This window comes from Hermetia illucens, chromosome 1 (genome assembly GCF_905115235.1).
Source record: "Hermetia illucens chromosome 1, iHerIll2.2.curated.20191125, whole genome shotgun sequence".
NCBI classification, from domain to species: Eukaryota; Metazoa; Arthropoda; class Insecta; order Diptera; family Stratiomyidae; genus Hermetia; species Hermetia illucens.
In genome coordinates this window covers 31,728,402-31,733,682 of record NC_051849.1, presented here as the reverse complement: position 1 = coordinate 31,733,682, position 5,281 = coordinate 31,728,402, and positions in this window count along the sequence as shown.

Below are 5,281 nucleotides of genomic sequence, written 5' to 3'. Positions count from 1 at the left end.
CAAAGCGTTATTTGGCGTATCTTAATAAAACTCAAGCGCCATGTAGATACATATATGTACACTATGCAAAATCCGTATTCGTACACTACACAATTTACGAATTTTTCGGATATTATTTGAAATTAGTACTAAATATGTCAAATCATCATCATCAACGGCGCAACAACCGGTATCCGGTCTACGGGAACTCCAGACATCCCGGTTTCGCGCCAACGTCCACCAATTCGATATCCCTAAAAGCTGTCTGGCGTCCTGGCCTACGCCATTGCTCCATTTTAGGCAGGGTCTGCCTCGTCTTCTTTTTCTACCATAGATATTGCCGTTATAGACTTTCCGTGCTGGATCATCCTCATCCATACGGATTAAGTGACCCGCCCACCGTAACGTATTGAACCGGATTTTATCCACAACCTGACGATCATTGTGTCGCTCATAGATCTCTTCATTGTGTAGGCTACGGAATAGTTCATCCTCATGTAGGGGGCCAAAAATTCTTCGGAGGATTCTTCTCTCGAACGCGGCCAAGGGTTCGCAATTTTTCTTGCTAAGAACCCAAGTTTCCGAGGAATACATGAGGACTGGCAAGATCATAGTCTTGTACAGTAAGAGCTTTGACCCTATGGTGAGACGTTTCGAGTGAAACAGTTTTTGTAAGCTGAAATAGGCTCTATTGGCTGACAACAACTGTGCGCGGATTTCATCATCGTGGTTGTTATCGGTTGTGATTTTCAACCCTAGATAGGAGAAATTATCAACAGTCTCAAAGTTGCATTCTCCTATCTTTATTCTTCCCGTTTGACCAGTGTGGTTTGATGTTGGTTGGTTGGTTTTCGGTGCTGACGTTGCCACCATATATTTTGTCTTGCCTTCATTGATGTTCAGCCCAAGATCTCGCGCCAATCTGCGTCTGCTCGATTTAGATAAAGTCAGTTTGTACGTCTCGGGTGGTTCTTCCCATGATGTCATATCGTCAGCATAGGCATAGGCAGCATAGGGTAGTTGGGTGGACTTAAAGAGGATCGTACCTCTTGCTTTTACCTCAGCATCACGGAGCACTTTCTCGAGAGCCAGGTTAAAGAGGACGCATGATAGGGCATCCCCTTGTCGTAGACCGTTGTTGATGTCGAATGGTCTTGAGAGTGATCCTGCTGCTTTTATCTGGCCTCGCACATTGGTCAGGGTCAACCTAGTCAGTCTTATTAATTTCGTCGGGATACCGAATTCTCTCATGGCTGTGTACAGTTTTACCCTGGCTATGCATAGGCGGCTTTAAATTCGATGAAAAGATGATGCAACTGATGTCCATATTTCAACGGTTTTTTCATCGCTTGCCGCACAGAGAAAATCTGATCTGTTGCTGATTTGCCTGGAGTGAAGCCTCTTTGGTATGATGGGCCAATGATGTTCTGAGCGTATGGGCCTATCCGGCCTAGCAAGATAGCAGAGAATATCTTATAGATAAACCTTAATCATTGCAGGGCCGCACAAGATTTGTTTGCGTAGACCACTTACGAATCTGCGATGGAGATTACTATTATTAGTGAACTGTACAGAAATCTTGACGGTGGTGTATGGGTCACAGATTCGACTGGAAGAGCGGCGATGTGGGCGTGCGGTCGTCAAACCATACAATATAGCATGGGTCAAGCGGCTAGAGGCTTTGTGTGGGCAAAAATAAGCGGTATCTTCGTATATAGCTGCTACGCCCCCCCGAACCTCATACTGCCTGAGTTTGAAGACCTGCTAGACGATCTTGTTCACGACGGAAGGGGACGAGGTACAAAGGTGATAGCCGGTGACTTTAATGCGTGAGCTATCGAGTGGGACAGCAAAGAGACTAACGCAAAGAGGCGGTGCTTACTAGAAGCATTCGCCCAGTTGGATGTGGTTCTGGCCAACGAAGGCGATATAAACATTTATCGAAAAGGGGGAACTGGTACAATTGTAGATCTGACTTTTGTCAGCTCTGCGTTAGCACGTGACATGTCCTGGCAAGTTAGCGAGGACTTCACGTAGAGCGACCACCAGGCAATCACCTTTGAACTAAGGACGAACCCACAAGGCGGGAGACCCGCACCCCGGAAGCTGAAATCTAAAAGAACACCAGAATGATCTGCCAAAACGACGGATGAGCAGACATTGATGGAGGTGTGACTAGAGTTGCCTAGCAAAGCAGGCACCTCCGCGGATAGAGCTCTCCCGTCGATGCCTAGGAGATGCTCATTTCCCACTAAAAGACCCAATTATTGGTGGAATTGTGAACTTGCCAGCCTTCGATCGATTTGCCACTGAGCCAGACGATCGGCTCAGAGGGCAATAGGTAGCATCGATCAAGGGCAAAAGGAGCATGCCTATAGGGAAGCTCGCAAGAACCTCAAGCTCGCCATCCAGTGGAGTAAGAGGGAATGTTTGAAGGAGCTCTGTTTGGAAGCGAAGATAAATCCGTGGGGTATAAAATCGTGACAGGACGATTCAGAGCCCGATCATCTCCGCAGATCACGTGCCCTATACTCTTGTTGAAAATAATCCAGAGGTTATTTTCCCAGCAAGAGGGGGGTACTGACACCTTCCAGCGCCCCCTGAATGTGACGCCGATTCCACCAGTCACCAGGGACGAGCTTATGGAGATCCGCAGTCGAATAGGCGACAGTAAAACCCCGCGTCTTGATGGCTTACCAAATAAGGCCCTCAAACTTGCCGTAAAATGTACGCGCATATCGGAGGGTATCTTTCCTGCACCACGGAAGCGGCAGAAGCTGGTGCTATTGCCTAAGGCTAGCAAAACTCCAGAGGAACCGTCCTCATATAGACTCATATGTCTTCTCGACACTATGTGAAAAATGTTGGAGCGGGTCATTTATAATAGATTACTTCCAGTCGTCGAAAGCCAGGGGGCCATTCAGATAGGCAGTATGGATTCCGTGAAGCCAGATCAACCATTGATACCATCAAAATGGTTGTTGGCTTGGCCGCAAATGCAATTCACGGAAGGGGTTGTACCAGCAAATATTGCGTGGTGGTCACCCTGGATGTGAGGAATGCATTTAACTCGGCCAATCGGAACCTTATACGAAAGTCTCTGGCAACGATTGGTATTATCACCTACCTCGTCGCTATTATCGATAGCTACTTGAAAGAGCGGACACTCTGGTATAATACCGATGATGGAGCCAAAGAGAACGTTGTCTCCGCGGGTGTCCCACAGGGCTCTGTAGTGGCCCCTCTACTGTGGAACATCATGTACAATGATGTACTTAACCTTTCGGTCCCGGAGGAGGCCACGAGGATGCTGAGTTGTACTCAAGCGAAGCGAATCAGTGTTGTTAAAGCTTGGTTAGGGAGTGCTGGACTGGCACTCGCTGAGGAAAAGACGGAAGCGATCTTCATCACTAAGCGCCGCAAAAGAAATTACGCCTGCATTAGAAACGGGAATAGTATCATCACTTCCAAGCCGGTCATCAAATACTTGGGGGTGATGATAGACGGAGGACTTAATTTTAAGCAGCATATAGAGCATACTTGTAAAAGAGCATCCACCACGAGTATTGCTCTGGCAAGGATGATACCGAACGTAGGAGGCCCCACGGCATACTTGCAGGCTGCTCATAGCCAGGGTGGTGAGCTCTATCATGCTGTATGCAGTCCGAGTTTGGGGAAACGCGCTGCAGGATTTAGGTAATGCATATAAACTAAGTACGGTTTACAGGAGAACAGCCTTGAGGGTGTGTTCTGCCTTCAGGGCCGTCTCAGACGATGCAGCGTTCGTCATCTCGGGAATAATACCGATTGACATCCTGGCAATCGAAATGATGAACATTTATAACACCAGGTCCATCTAACCATTATCGCAGGTGAAAAAAAGAGAGAATTCCATAAGCAGGTAGCAATAGCGATGGAACCAGTCAGAAAAGGGAAAGGGAATGGCTGGAGAGAAAGCATGTCCCCATTATAATCTCATCCAGTTTCTCACCAGCCATGGAAGATATCGCCAATACCTGTACAGCTTTAAATTGGACACCTCACCTAATTGCCCAAACTACGACGGGGTCCCAGAGGACCCAGCGCACGTATTCTTCCAATGTCCTAGGTTCGTGGAAGAAAGGAGAAACCTAGAGGAAACTCTAAGTGAAGTGCTATAACTGAAAAATTTTGTCCGGAGAATGGTAGCTTGCCAGGAATACTGGGATGCGATCAATTCCATGATCGCAGTAATCCAAGAGAAACTGCGAAAAGCAGAAGTGAGGAAGGCGCGGGTAGACGGAACACAAAAGACCTTAACATCGCTTTGGGTACAGAATGGGCAAAAATTTCACCAAATTTAAAAAAATTAGTTGAATCTATGCCAAATAGGCTTAAGGCAATAAAAAAACAGAAAGGGTACCCAATAAAATATTAAAAATAAAATTATAATATGTTACGTTTTTTTAATCCAATTAAGTGTACGAATACGGATTTTGGTTGGATCATAACATGAAATGTTTTTTTTTTATGTTTGAAATATTTTTGATGTTTGCATATTACTGTTTTCAATAAACAACGTTATTCCTTCTAATAATTGCTCACTTTTATTTGATTTCGTCTAATATTTTACAGGCACTTTCCAAATTATTGCTTAAAATGATGGTGTACGAATACGGGCTTTGCATAGTGTATACGTACACTATGCAAATGCATGTGTGTAGTCAATCAGAATTGAATTATCTTTCTCCAAGCGACCGGACATTGAATATCACAGACACAGATAACAGGCAAGACGGGCCCCCGTTATCATAAATGCGGCGATCACATGTTTTCATATGAAAATTAGTATGAACACTGAAATGGCCTAAACACAACAGCAAAGTGACTGGGCCCGTCTGCAGTGAGAGAGTCGTCAAATGAAGTTCATTACACGCACTTGTATGAGGCAATATACAGGGTGCGGCAGCATAACTTCCTTTTTTAAAATGCGCGCCACTCAGTTAGTTGATGTCATAACGGAGCGCTAGTGGTCTCGTTCAAGAGGGGATACTGTAAAGTTTTGTCCCGGCACGGTTCAGTCGCCATCATGCGTTGGAATAGTGAGGAGTGTGCCTTTGCCGTTGAGGTTTACTTTTCAAGTGGATGTTCGGTTATTGCAACACAGCGTGCATTTCGGAATCGCTTTAATTTAGCCCTGTTGGCTCCCGTCCCAGACCGCAAATCAATTGTTACATGGGTCACTACATTCAGACAAACTGCAAGTGCGACAAAAGGAGGAACTGGAATCCCTCGGCCCGTTGGATCACCTGAGAACATTGAA